Genomic DNA, 15,620 nt, shown 5'->3' with positions numbered 1-15,620 from the left:
GTCAAAGGATAGGACCTGGTGTAGGCAAAGGGTTGGGGCCTGGGGCGCAGCTTCTGCAGCTCTCGCTGGAGCCGAGACGAGCGCCCACCACTGCCCACCACCTGCTGCATGCGCCTCCGCGCCATGGCTGGCCTCAACTCCCTGGAGGCAGTGAAACACAAGAACCAGGCCCTGCAGCAGCAGGTGGATGAGGCGGAGCACCGTGCACAGGGCCTGCAGTGTGGAAGCTGGATGGCGAGCGTGAGTGGTGAGAGAAAGCTGAAGGTGATGTGGCAGCTCTCAGTTGACACATCCAGCTCATTGAAGAGGAGTTGGGCAGGGCTCAGGAACGACTGGCCACAGCCCTGTGCAAACTGGAGGAGGCAGAAAAGGCTGCAAATGAGAGCAAAAGAGGAATGAAGGTGATAGAAAACTGGGCAACGAAGATGAGGAGAAGATGGAGGTTCAGGAGATGCAGCTCAAAGAGACCAAGGACATTGCTGAGGGGGCTGACCACAAATACGAGGAGGTAACTCGTAAGTTGGTCATCCTGGAGGGTGAGGACTGGGGCGCCTTTCACTCCACCCCGCTTCTTAGCAGCCAAAGGGGCGAGGGGTCAGGCCTGTGAGCTGCAGATCATGGTACTAGATTTGCGACTCTGGCGCCTCCTTCCTTTGGGACATAGCACTGCCCTGGGACCTCGGCTTCCGACGGGTGCTGCCGGAAGCTGCGAGCAGTGCGTTCTTTGGCGACTCCGTGGCGCTGAGGTGATGGGAAACCCAAGAGCTTTCAAAAGAAGTCTTTTATTCTCTGCCTTGTCTTATTTGAGTTTTGAAACTTATCAAGTCATTTCCCAGGCTGCTGTGATTCATGCTGCAGCCAAAGTCTTCAGAGTTGAAGAAATCCTTGAACAAGCAGACTATATGAAAGTGGAGAAACAGAAAAACTTTACCAGTTGCTATCCCAGTACGAGGACAGTGAAGATGCAGAGTTACTCTGGCGTTTGGCATGGGCATCACGTGTTATAGCTCAACTCAGTGGAACCTCAGAAAAGGAGAAAAAGCTCTTGGTGTATGAAGCCCTAGAGTATGCAAAAAGGGCACTAGAGAAAAATGAATCAAGTTTTGCAGCTCATAAGTGGTATGCAATCTGTATTAGCAATGTTGGAGATTATGAAGGAATCAAGGCTAAAATTGCAAATGCCTACATGATCAAGGAGCATTTTGAGAAAGCAGTTGAACTCAACCCTAAAGATGCTACCTCAATTCACCTTATGGGTATTTGGTGTTACACATTTGCTGAAATGCCTTGGTATCAAAGAAGAATTGCTAAAATGCTGTTTGAAACTCCTCCTAGTTCCACCTATGAGGAGGCCTTAGGCTACTTTCACAGGGCAGAGCAAGTGGATCCAAACTTCTACAGCAAAAACTTGCTGCTTCTAGGAAAGACATATTTGAAGCTACACAACAAACAGCTTGCTGCTTTCTGGCTAACAAACACCAAGGACTATCCAGCGCACACAGAGGAGGATAAACAGATACAGACAGAAGCTGCTCAGTTGCTTACAGGTTTCAGTGACAAGAACTGAGAATTTTTCAATGAAATATCTAAGAAGCAGTGCCTTTTCATCAAATTATAAAGATAATAAATACATTAACCATTTAAATAAATAAAATGTGGTAACCTGGAAGAAGAACTCAATGTCACTAACAACTTGAAGTTGCCAGAGCCTGCATCTGAAAAGGAGTATGAACATGAAGAAGAAATTAAACTTCTGTCTGACAAACTGAAAGAGGCTGAGACCCATGCCGAATTTGCAGAGAGAACAGTTGCAAAACTGGAAAAGACAATTGATGAGCTGGAAGAAAAATTTGCCCAGGCCAAAGAAGAGAACGTGGGCTTACATCAGGTACTGGATCAGACACTAAATGAACTAAACTGTATAGAACCAAAACAGAAGAGTTTTGTTCCAACAAAAACTCCAGAGCTCCGTGTCTTTCTCTTCTTTTGTAAGAAGTTTCTTTTGTTATTGTCTCTTTGCGTTGCTGGAAATGTCAAGCAAATTATGAATACATGACCAAATATTTTGTATCAGAGAAGCTTTGAGCACCAGTTAAATCTGTTCCTTCCTTTTTTCAAATAGCATCAGGTTTTTCAGCTCTATTTTTATCCTTAAATTGCATTTATTCCTGAGGTAGGCAGGGTATTTCATATTTAGCATACTCTCAAGACTGAGGGCATTTGGCTCCTGGCAGAATAGACAACCCCACACTTTTAAAATACAGATTCTGATGTCTAGTCATGGGTCAGTTTAGAAGGTTGAAGAATATCCACCGTTGGTCACACTATAGGAGGCCAGGGACCATCACATTAAAATGGGTGGGGATTTTCCATCCAGAGCAAAAAAGCGGGGCGGGGTTACTATGGGAAGTCATAAACCACACAGAGGTTAACCTAATCATCCTGGCTCTTTTCCACACTCCACCATGCAGAACAAACATCCTCTGAGCAGTCAGCATGAGAATGCTTGGAAAAGAGTCATAATAATTACCCAAATGTTTTCTGGATAGATCCTTGATATGCTCTTCTCTATGCTTCTTTCACTCTAAAGTTGTTCTCTGAGGAGCTGATGTCTTATTCCAAGATGTCTTATTCCAATAATGACCCATGCTTATCTGCTCTGATATGAGGCCATCCACTCAGCAGGAATGAATGTTGTAGAATTCAGTCCTATTCAGAGAAGCCATATCAAAAAGACTGCTAGCCATCAATAGTTGAGTAAGACTTTCTGTAAACAAATATTGGACAGAATAGCCCTCTCTGACAGCAAAGTAAGGGTGAAAAAGTAATTGGCCTAACTTCATCTCCTCTATCCTCCAGGGACTGGCAAATTGGAGATTTACTTATCTGGAATTTTAATTCCTTCTTCAGGACCAAGTTAATGAAAGACCAGGAAACTCCTGATTAAACTGGATATGGAGTATTTTGTAGACAGGGCTGCACAGTTTGGCTTTGTTAGATTTCTGCTTTCTCAGTTAACATCTCAGAGCTGGAATATTCCACATTCCCCAGCAGTGTGGGGGCCAACTCAAGTTTACAATTCTGACTAAAAATCACCCTGCTTCTAGTTTATCCAAATCCTCTGCCCCTCACTCCTATTTATTAATCATCACACTACCCAGGGGATACACTAGCAAATTGTGTAATTGAATAAAACCCACACTTTTCATTTAGATTCTTGCAACTGTATCATATGTAATAGTATCACTTTTCTACATTTTGGTCAAATAAATTTTTACATAAACTAAAAAAAAAAGATAGGAATGTTTTTAGGGTGGAGAAATTTCCCCACTAAGAAATTTGAAGCTGTTTTCATATGATTGGAGGTGGTCTCTGGTGGTCTCCACACCATTGGGTCATTGTGGTCATTAGCCAGTATTTTCAACTAATAAAAAATTACCTGAAAAACTCAGTTATTGTAGGGGCCACAACTAAGTCAAATATTTTTCTCTTAACTCCATCTTTGAAAGGTGGTTCTATACGGTGACATAATAGACAAAAGCTTCCTAAAATGATTCATTCAGAGGAAATGCCAAGAAAAGGGACATTTATTATAATGTACTAATTTTACATTACAGTATTACATACACAAAAGTACAAATTTCTAAATCAGTGTTGCAACATAATGTTTTCTTAATGTCTTGGGATAGATAAGCTACAATTTTGGAATATGGCCTCTGAAAATGGAGCAAGGGATAGGGTTTTGTTTCTTAATATCCCTTTGTTTTTAAGATTGAAAATTTTACTTTCTTCCTAAGGGAATCCCAGTTTACAAAAATTAAATTGAAACCAAGGTAATTTGGGATCGTGAAAACTGGGCCACATGCCTTCCTGCAGGTTTTTAACATAGAAATATCTTGGTGAGCAGATGGGCTCATTTGGAAATTTTTGAACAGCTCAAGTCTGAGGGTCACTTGTGAGAATCAGAAAGAGGCCTTAGCATTTGGATAAACTCAAAATATGCATTTACTTCTCCTGTGCAAGGATTTGCACCTTTTCTATACCTTTAGTTAAATATTTTGCCTTTTCCCTTAGACACTGACAAAGCTCAGTTTGTGAAGATGGCTAGTTTAAAAATATGTTTTGCTTTTAAAGACAAGATATTTAAAGATTATATGTTTCCTTATTTCTGGATCACTTTGTGCACACTGCCATCTTGCTCCTATCCTTCCTTATTGCTGGATGTCTCAGGGAGTAGCAACGTTTGCCAATGTATATTCATAATTCTCTTACCTTGTAGGTTTATCATAGGATATTCTGTTGTGGATTAGTAGTTGAAAGCATTTAAATATGTTTGCAATGGCAGCTTTCTTAAATTATAGAAAGGTCCCTTCTCTCCCTGCATTGAGTATATAGATTTTGAATGTAAATTGTATAATAAATGACAATATAAAGTCAAATAAGCTGGTTAAAACTGATTAGTTAAGACAAAATGACTGAGGGAGGTTCTTTACCAGATTTATTGTTACAACAATCTGTGCAGATAATCAGTACTAAATAAATAATATGTCTTTGTGACTAGAAATGGGTTTCCCATTGAAGCAACTCTTCTGCAATGCATAGGGAGAATTAGTATTTTGCCATTCACATACTCCAAATAAGTACAGATAATTTAATAGACACTCTGGGAGTATGGCCTTACAGCCTTATGCAAAAGGTGAAAGCTTGAAATTGTCTCAGAGGAAGTAATTGTTTGCACTGCTCATAATATGGGTAAAATGGTAGCAAGTTGTAGTGCTTTCACTTAGCATTAAGATGTCATAGTTTTAATGACCAATCAGTGAAAGGCAACTTTTTGTTGCCCCCAGTTTCTCAGTTCTGATGATTAGGATGGAAACCTTTAAGGTGGAAAAATGTCTTGACTGCAAACCACACATTAAACTAGTATCTTGATTAGCTAGGTAGAGTTGGAAATGAAGTACATGCTCTAATTAGAAATAGGTTGGAACATTTTGGGTTAAAAAAAAGGCAGTGGATTGTTTACATACTTCCTGTTCTCACACAGCTACAGTAGAATATTTTTCACTGGTGACTTCCTGTTCCATTTCTGTTTCATAAAGTCATTGGATTTTAGAGTTGGAAGGAATGTAGAGGTCCTCTAATACAATTCTTCAATTCTACAAATGAGGAAACTGTACTTCAAGAGAAGTCACTGAGCTTACGGTTAGCCAAGTTGGGATGAAAATTTTGGGTCCTGACACCCAATCCATTTCTCTTTTTGCTGGGGATGAAAATTTTGGGTCCTGACACCCAATCCGTTTCTCTTTTTGCTGAACATTTCCACTCAGAAGTTATGTTCAAAAATATATTGACACATCAAAAAAAATCTACAAACAATACTGGAGAGAGTGTGGAGAAAAGGGAACCCTCTTGCACTGTTGGTGGGAATGTAAATTGATACAGCCACTATGGAGAACAGTATGGAGGTTCCTTAAAAAACTGACAATAGAACTACCATACGACCCAGCAATCCCACTACTGGGCATATACCTGGAGAAAACCATAATTCAAAAAGAGTCATGTACCACAATGTTCATTGCAGCTCTATTTACAATAGCCAGGACATGGAAGCAACGTAAGTGTCCGTCGACAGATGAATGGACAAAGAAGATGTGGCACATATACACAATGGAATATTACTCTGCCATGAAAAGAAACAAATTTGAGTTATTTGTAGTGAGGTGGATGGACCTAGAGTCTGTCATACAGAGCGAAGTAAGTCAGAAAGAGAAAAACATACTGTGTGCTAGCACATATATACGGAATCTTAAAAAAATTGGTTGTGAAGAACCTAGGGGCAGGACACGGATGTAGAAAATGGACTTGAGGACACAGGAAGGGGGAAGGGCAAGCTGGGACGAAGTGAGAGAGTGGCGTGAACTTACATATACTACCAAATGTAAAATAGCTAGTGGGAAGCAGCTGCATAGCACGGAGATCAACTCAGTGCTTGTGACCACCTAGAGGGGTGGGATAGGGAGGGTAGGAGGGAGATGCAAGAGTGAGGAGATATGGGGATATATGTATATATATATCTGGTTCACTTTGTTATACAGCAGAAGCTAACACACCACTATAAAGCAATTATATTCCAATAAAGATGTTAAACATATATATATAGAGAGAGAGACAGGTGAGACATCCAGAATGGTAAAGTAAGGGGTTCGGTAGACCCTCTCTAACCAAACAACAACTTAACTGGTAAAAGTTATCTTTAAAAAAAAATCATTTCAAGTATCTAGAAATTGTTCAAATGGCATAAAGCAAATGGAGAAACATTCATTTGAGAGATTAAGTCTCTGTAAGGACAGCAGGAGTCTGTGGCATTTGAGGAATTACCCACATACTCTCCACCTCACCATGTCTTTGTTACAGACGCTCTACCCTTAGTGCTGTATTCTCTTCAGGTGTGGTGAAGATGTTAGGGAAAGGTAGAGCTCCCTCTCCCCAACTCCTCTGGGGCTACAGTTTCACCCTGGCAAGGTAGCTGCCTACATTTCCCATCTCCCCAACACTGTGTTGTAAAAACCATTCCAAGTAGGCACAACCAAGAGTACTGGAGATCCCTTCCACCAGCCAGCCCCACTCTTAGGGTGGAAGCACTACTCCATGCACAAGCTGAGTATACTGGGGCCCTGATTTTTTCCACCTCAGCTAACTCAAAGGTTAGAGGTTTCACTCAGAGAAAAACCAAGAGTACCAGGGACTGCTACCATGTCCTGGTGCCCACTCAGAGTGGTAGTTTCGCTCTGGGTCCCCCTGCCCCTAGCTCTGGTTCAGTGATGCAGAGGTTTTTTCCAAAGGGAAAGGCACTCAGGACATAAAGTTCCACAGGTCTGCCTCAGAACACTGACTTCATTGAAACAGAGCATGGAGAACTCCATCCCTAAAGAAATTGTTAAAAACAATGGAGATCTTGGTGGAGAGCAATTTGGAGGAGCTGTTGCAAGCAAAGCAGCAGAGGAGCCAGAAGTTTAATAGAAACCAGAGGGAGCCCAGAGGAGTCCTCCTGCGAGTACAGTCAACTCGGGATTGAGAAGACTGTGCATGTGCTGGGCTGCACCCACTCAGGACAATCAGAGAAGAACGTGGGACAGACTCAAAAGCATTTCCCAATACATGCAGACCCATCAACACATGGCAAAAGCTTGATTGGCACAAGGAACTTGACCAAATACTGACTGAACAAAAAGTTGCTCTGACCCTAGGAGCACAGGCTTAGAAATAAAATCACATTCATTCCTGGCAATCTGGAAGACTGTATGTCCAAGGCTCTGCCCTCTCAGAACAGAGAAGGTACCTCCAAGCTATACTGTTCCCTGGCTGAACATGGGTCAAAAGTAAACTTTCTGAACTATGATAGCATCCTCCAAGCACATGCATATCCAGTGGTAAAGGGTAAAAATCTTACTGACCAGTAATTGCTTTATGCCAAGCCAGGGGCAACCCTTAGGTAGCTAAACTAAAAGATAGAGAAAGGTGATATCAGACTGCATACTGCAGGGGAAATAAACAACCAAGCAAGTAAGAATCCCCCAGAGGAAGAGGATCATTATCCAGAGATGATATAAGATACTACATAAAATGTCCAGTTTATAACATTTATAAAACATGCAAAGAAACAAAGTTACCCAGATGCACAGGGGTTGGGGGGAGCAGGCAATAAACATTGCCTTAGAAAGGCCCCAGATGATGGATGTAGCAGAAAAAGATTTGTCAATAAAGAAATAGAATTAAAAAAATAAAAAGAACCAAATGGAAATCCTGAAGTTGAGAAATACAATAAATGAGAAATTTACTAGAGGAGCTCAATAGTATAGTTGAGCTGACTGAAGAATCAGTGAACTTGAAGATAAATCAATAGAGATTATGCAATCTGAAGACCAAAGAGAAAAAGTAATGAAGAAGAATAACTTCAGAGAAATGTGGAACACCATGAAGCATGCCAATGGGAATATGCATAATGGGAGTACTAGAGGAAAGGAAAGGAGCAGAAAAGCAATATTAAAGAGATGGATGGAAATGTCTAAATTTGATGGAAAACATTAATCTACACATCAAAGAAGCCCAACAAACACCAAGTAGGATTAATGCAGAGATCCCACACTCAGACACATGATAGTCAAATGTTGAAAGCTAAAGATGAGAAAACTCATAAGAGCAGCAAAAGAAAAATGACATCACATACAAGGAAACTCCAACATGATTAACAGGTTAAGTTTCATTAGAAACAGTGAAAGCCAGAAGACAGAAGGATTACATGTTCAAATTGCTGAAAGTAAAAAATTATCAACCAAGAATATTATATTCAAAACTATCATTCAAAAGTAAAGGTGGAATAAAGATGCTACCAGATAAATAAAAAGAAAGTCCATTGCTAGTAGACCTATATTACAAGAAACATAAAGGGAAGTATTCAGGCAAAAAGCAAGTGACACCAGGCAGTAATTCAAATCCACATGAAAAAACAAAGCACCAATAAAGGCACTCATATAGGTACTTACAAAAGAGAGTATAGGTGCATGTTTTTCCTTTCTTAAGAGACTTAAAAACTTCTTTTGACTTAGAAAGCAACCACATGAAATAATATGTGTATCATTCTTCTGTTGGGGGTGGAAACAAAGCTGTCTTGGAGTAAGGAAATGATAGCAGATGATACCGAGAATCTACAAGAACAAAGGAAGAGAGCCAGAAATGATATATAATATGGTCAATATGACAACTATGAATATATACCTGCACTCCTCTTAGCTGTCTTAAAAGATATAAGATCATATAAAGTAATAATTATAGCTATATATTTAGTTTGTAACATATATAGATGTAATATATGTAATAATAGTACAAAAAGGTTGGTATGGAAAGGAGCTATATAGGAGTAAAGTTTCTATATTTCACTGGAATTAATCAGTGTAAATGAAGTAAATTCTGGTAAGTTAGAATGTATATTGTAAGCCCTAGAACTACCACCAGGAAAATAACTCTTAAAAATACACTTAAAATATTAAAGGGATCAAAATATTACACTGAAACATATCCACTTAATGCAAAAGAAGATAACTGAGGAACAGAAAAATAGACAGGCATATAGAAGAAAGTTAAAATGGAAGACGTATACCCAGCCATATCAATAACAACATTAAATATGAATTAATTAAATCAAAAGGCAGAGATTGCAGATTGAATTTAAAAAATCAAGATCCAACTTGATTCAACAGATATGCTGTCTATGGGAAAAGCACTCCATAGTCAAAGATACAAATAAGTTGAAAGTAAAAGGATAGAACTATATATATATATATATATATATATATATATATATACCATGCCAGCACCAACCATAAAATTGTTGGAGTAACTATACTAATATCAGATGAAATTCACCTCAAAACAAATAAATGTTACTAAAGATAAAAAGGGACATTTCACAATGATTAAAGATTCAATCTGTCAAGAAGATATAACAATTTAAAACATACATGCACCTAAGAACCTATCAAAATAGATGAAACAAAAACTTGACAGAATTAAAGGGATAGACAATTCAACAATGATAGTGTGAGATTTCAAGGCCCCACTTAATAATGGATAGAACAATCAGGCAGAAGATCAACAAGGGAATAGAATGGAAATACACAATTTGCTCAAGTGTGCTGGAACATTCTTCATAGACCATATGCTGGGCCATAAAACAAGCTTCAATAAGTTTAAAAAGATTGAAATCATACAAAGAATGTTCTCTGACCACAATATATTAGAAATCAGTAATAAAGGATAAAAACTTGGGGACTTCAGAAGGAAATTATACACTTTAAATATGGGTCAAAACTTACAAGGGAAATTAGAAAATACTTTGAGATGAATGAAAATGGAAGCACAACAAAAACATATGGGATGAAGGTAAAATTGTCATTGGAGAGCAGTTTATAGCTGTAAATATCTATATTTAAAAAGAAGGAACATCTCAAAACAATAACCTAAACTTCTGCCTTAATCTAGAAAAAGAAGACAAAACTGAACCCAAAGCAGGCAGAAGAAAAGAAATAACAAAGATTAGGGCATAAATTAGTGAAATAGAGAATATAAAGTTAATAGGGAAAATTAACAAAATCACAAGTTGGTTCTCTGGAAAGATCAACATTTTTAACTCTTAACTAGCCTCACCAGTAACAAAATAGTGAAGACTCAAATTAGTAAAAGAATGAAAGAGGATATCATTACTGATCTTACAGAAATAAAAAAGACTGTAAAAGACTATGAACAATTGTGTGCCAACAAAGCAGATAACCTAGAGGAAATGGACAAATTCTTAGAACGATACAACCTACCAAAACTGACTTAAGAAGAAATAACCAAGCCGAATAGGTTTATAAGAAGTAAAGAAATTAAATTACTAATCCAAAACTACCCAAAAAGAAAAGCCCAGGCCTAGATTGCTTCATCACTGAATTCTACCAGAGATTTAAAGAAGGATTAATACCAATACCTCACAAACATTTCCAAAAAAAAAAAAAATAGAAGAGGGAATTCTTCCGAAGTCATTCTGTGAGACCTGTATCATCCTGATACCAAAATAAAAGACATCACATGAAAACTGCAGAACAATATCCCATAAGTGTATAGATAACAGAAGTCTTCAACAAAATACTAGTAAACAATCCAGCAACTTTTTAAAAGGATTGTAGAGCATAGCCAAGTGGGAGTTATCCCAGGAATACAAGATTAATAAAACATCCAAAAATCAATGTAATACACTATTGTAATAGAATAAAGGACAAAACCCATATGATCATTTCATTAGATGTAGAAAAAGCATTTGACAAAATCCAACACCCTTTCATGATAAAAATGCTTAATAAACTAGGCATACAAGGAAACTTCCTCAACCTGATAAAGGCCATCTATGAAAAACTCACAGTTAACATCATACTTAATAGTGAAAGACTGAATGCTGTCCTCCTAACATCAGGAATGAGACAAGAATGTTTGGTCTTACAACTTCTATTCATTATTGTACTGGAGGTTCTAGCCAGGGCAAATAGGCAATAAAAACAAAGTTGGAGGACTCTCAACTTCAAACTGTAAAACTTACCCCAAAGCTACAGTGATCAAGATGTGTACAGTACTGATATAAGAATAGAAATATAAATCAGTGGAGTAGAATTGAGAGTCCAGAAATAAACCACTACATTTATGGCCAATTGATCTCTGACAAAGGGTGCCAAGATGATTCAATGGGGAATGAGCATTCTCTTCAACAAATGCAAAACAATATTACACCATATATAAAAATTAAGTAGATCATAAACCTAAATGTAAGAGCTAAAACTATAAAATTCTTAGAAGAAAACATAGTAAATCTTCATGACCTTTGGTTAGGCAATGGTTTCTTAGATGAGACATCAAAAGCACAAGCAGCATAAGAGAAAATAGATAAATTGAACATCATCAAATCAACAGTGCAACAACTTTTGTGCTTCAAATGATGCCATCGAAAAAGATAAAAGACACTTAGAATGGGACAAACTATTTACAAATCATATATCTGATAAGAGACTATCCAGAATATAGAAAGAATATATAAATATAATTACAACTCGATAATTTAAAAATCTAATAACCCAATTAAAAAATGGGCTGAAGATCTGAATAGAAATTTTCCAAAGAAAATATACAAATGTCCAATACGCACATGAAAAGGTAGCCATTAGGGAAATTCATATCAAAACCACAGAGATACAACTTCACACTGACTATAATCAAAAAGACAGAAAATAATAATGTTGGAAAGGATGTGGAGAAGTTGGAACCCTCATACATTGCTGGTAGGAATGTAAAATGGTGCAGCTACTATGGAAAACAGTCTGACAGTTCCTCAAAAACTTAAACATAGAGATACTATATGACCCAGAAGTTCCACTCCTAGATATAATGCCCGAGAAGTGAAAACATATGTCCACACAAAAACTCATATATGAGCATTCATAGTAATGTCATTCCTAATAACCAAAAAATATAAACAACTCAAATGTACATCAACTGATGAATGGTAAATAAAATCTTTTCTATCCATACCATGGAATATTTGACAATAAAAAAGAACAAAGAACAAATCCATGTTACATATGGATGCTTCCATTCTAGAACATGCAAATCTATAGAGATAGAAGGTAGATTAGTAGTTGCCTAGAGATAGGATTGTGTTGTGGGGGGATGGGAAGTTACTGCTAATGGATACAGGATAAGTGTATTGACTATAGCCTGTATTTTGTGATTCATGATACAAGATGTGTTTTTTACATATGCTGACACTGTAGTATGTTGTTGCTAGTATTTTACTTCTGTATTCTAAGTGATGCCATTGAAGTAAGAAATCGGTATCCTCAAACAGTTTTTCTTCTGGTTTCAATTATAGGAGTCTTAAACTGCTATTTCCAAAGGTTCATTCACCTCACTTGAAACATTTTTAATGATTATATAAAAAGAAAAAACAACAACAAAAATCCTCTATAGATGCTGCCTTTAACTGTAGTCATGAAACATGAAGAACAAACCCTTCTTCCACTAGTAATATTAGATGCCAGATTGTCTATAAAGAAAAGCCACTGCATAAATTAGATGCTGTAAGTTTATAAATAGGATGCAATTATAAGTTAATAATTTCATTATTAATAATTTCATAGTTGTATAGATTATCAGAATTGGAAGAAATCTCAGATGGTTTAGTCCAGGATTCAGCAAACTTCCTGTAAAGGGAGTATCTAAATACTCTACAGTCCTGAAAATTTCTGATTTTCCCCATGTTTGGCTCCCTTAATTTAGTTTGTAGGTTTTCTGGCTATTCATGTTCCCTCCTTCTGCTTATTTTTCTTTTAATGCAACACCTATCACTCATTTATACCACAATAAATAACTGGCACTGAAACAATGAACTATTAGCTAACTTCATGGTGGTCAGGAATTCTCAGAAATACATGAAATTCATAAAAAATTGTTAAGTCCCATTTCAATTTCCTATCCACCAACCAGATTCTTTAACATATGAAAATCAGTTACTTACCCTTTCTTTTATCTCACTTTAGCCCACTGATAATGGGGGAATGGCAAGATGACCAAAGTTCTAAAATACAAATGAAGAGGAAAGTTTAGGCGTTGCTAATCTGAGAATCAAATTTTCAGCTATGGAATAATTAGGAATTAATTAAGTGAACCCTTGGTTGAGACAGTTGTTCTCCCAGCTGACTTCCCCTCCTGATTAAAGCTCTGGTGTTAAGACTTTCTTAAGCAGAGCACACAAAATAGAATGAAGAAAAGAAAACAGCTTTCTAGACTTGTTGCTGTGTGTCCTTTTCAAAAATAATAGTTCAGGATTTTGCTTTCCCTGAGGTCCTGCCATTTCTATCTGTGTTTAGGAAAAAGGAAAAATGAAGAGTAATATAATCAAGTGAAGGCTTCATAGTAATTTCAAATGGTTGTGCCCTCTGTAAGGTCTCAGAAGTATTAACACTCCTCTTCATATTTTAAGATCACGTGAAATCTATTAATGTATCATTTAACCTCTAGCTCAATACAGCTTGTTTGTGTGGTCTCTGCATCCATTTGTGTAGCCATTCTAATTTAATATTTGAAATTATAGTTAATGTTCTAAGATGGATGATTAACACGACCAGCTCTAACACAAGTATGGTAGAGAATTTCAATGAACTCTTCCTGATTAACAATAAAATGTTTTCAGGCCCTGGTAAATAGGGTTCGTGTGAAAGATTTCATAGTAATATCACTCACTGAATAAATACCATGGCAGAAAAATGTGAAAATGCAAGGACAGACACAAGGAGAACACAGCCAAGTGATGACAGAGTCAAAGATTGGGGTGATGGCATCCTCAAGCCAAGGAATGCCTGGGCCTACCAGAAACTGGAAGAGGCAAGAAGGTTTTGGAAGGACCCTGACCCTGATAACACCTTGGTTTTGGATGTCAAGCCTCCAGAACTATGATGAATTGGAGGTCTCAAGTCATTGAGCAACAAGCCTAGTGTCAGCCAACTGACAACAAGCAGAGCTAGGGTCTGCTCCACATCTCAGCTAACCAATGGATCTTCAGTTATGTTGGAGTCAGGAGTGGTTCTCTACTCCTTCAACCCTGTATACAGGTTGAAGAACCTAGGCCTAATGGGTGATAATTTCCAAGGATGGGGTCAAGGTATGAGCAGAAACCACTGGGGGGTTCTATTTTCAGTCCATTCAGAGAGCATCATACTACAAAGCTAATTAGGGTGCATAATGACTACAGTAAGAGACCATCAATTAAAATGGGCAATTTAATGTCTTGTGTTTTATTACATTTAATTCTTTAATCCAGTCACTAGTCTATACAGTTTTGTTGTCCTAAGACAGTAAAGCTAAAAACAAAACAAAACAAATACCCAGACTTTCCAGATGTTAGTTTAAATCTAATATTTACTCTTAGTTAAATCTAAGAATTACAAGGATTCATCATACTACATATTTGTGGAAGATTCGAAATTTATAATAAGATTTATATTTGTCAATTAGCCTAGTTAATCCTAATTGGCCACTTCTATGTTCAGGTTTGAATATGGGTTTGCTAACCAAGCCCATGGGTTTTGTTTCTAAGAGTCAGGGTGAGACTTCTGAGCACTCATTTGCTAATCAGGAGCTAAAGAAGCAAAATTAAATTATGAAAGAATTTAATAGAAAAGTACACTATATTTGCTTTCATTAACTTCCTGAGTCAGGAATAACTGATATACATATATAATCAATTATTTCATTCAATAAATATTTTTGAACACTACACAAATTACATCCTGAAGTACTAAAACTGATATGGAATAGATCCTCAAAGGTTACATCCCCATTCTTTTCCTTTCTATCTATGCCTTATTTGTAGATTGGCAGCAATGTATTTACTTTCAAGAGAATTTTGTCCTTTGGAAAAACTGGATGCACAGCTCACCACTGATTAGAAACAATTAACTTATTTCTATTTAAAAACCATTAGGGACTTCCCTGGTGGCACAACTGTTAAGAATCTGCCTGCCAGTGTAGGGGACATGGGTTCGATCCCTGGTCCAGGAAGATCCCACATGCCACGGAGCAACTAAGCCCGTGCACCACAAATACTGAGCCTGCAATCTAGAGCACACGAGCCACAACTACTGAGCCCATGCACCACAACTACTGAAGCTTGTGCACGTAGAGCCTGTGCTCCACAACAAGAAAAGCCACCACAATGAGAAGCCCACACACTGCAACAAAGAGTAGCCCCCACTCACCACAACTAGAGAAAGCCCACGTGCAGCAATGAAGACCCAATGCAGCCATAAAAAACAAATAAAAAACCATTAGATAGAAGCAACCTAAATGTCCATCAACAGACGAATGGATAAAGAAGATGTGGTACATATATACAATGGAATATTACTCAGCCATAAAAAGGAATGAAATTGGGTCATTTGTAGAGATGTGGATGGACCTGGAGACTGTCATACAGAGTGAAGTAAGTCAGAAAGCGAAAAACAAATATCATATATTAACACATATTTGTGGAAGCTAGA

The 15,620-nt window shown here is 37.6% G+C and overlaps 2 pseudogenes; both read left to right on the top strand.

The window, feature by feature from the left end:
* Positions 1–123: 123 nt before the first annotated feature.
* LOC136142151 (tropomyosin alpha-4 chain-like) lies at positions 124–2,921 on the top strand (annotated as a pseudogene).
* On the top strand, positions 618–1,567 carry LOC136143103 (regulator of microtubule dynamics protein 1 pseudogene; annotated as a pseudogene).
* Positions 2,922–15,620: the final 12,699 nt, after the last annotated feature.

The sequence above is a fragment of the Phocoena phocoena genome, chromosome X (assembly GCF_963924675.1).
Source record: "Phocoena phocoena chromosome X, mPhoPho1.1, whole genome shotgun sequence".
Classification (NCBI taxonomy): Eukaryota; Metazoa; Chordata; class Mammalia; order Artiodactyla; family Phocoenidae; genus Phocoena; species Phocoena phocoena.
The sequence above is the reverse complement of the archived record's forward strand: the minus strand, read 5'-3'. Positions and strand labels throughout refer to the sequence as shown.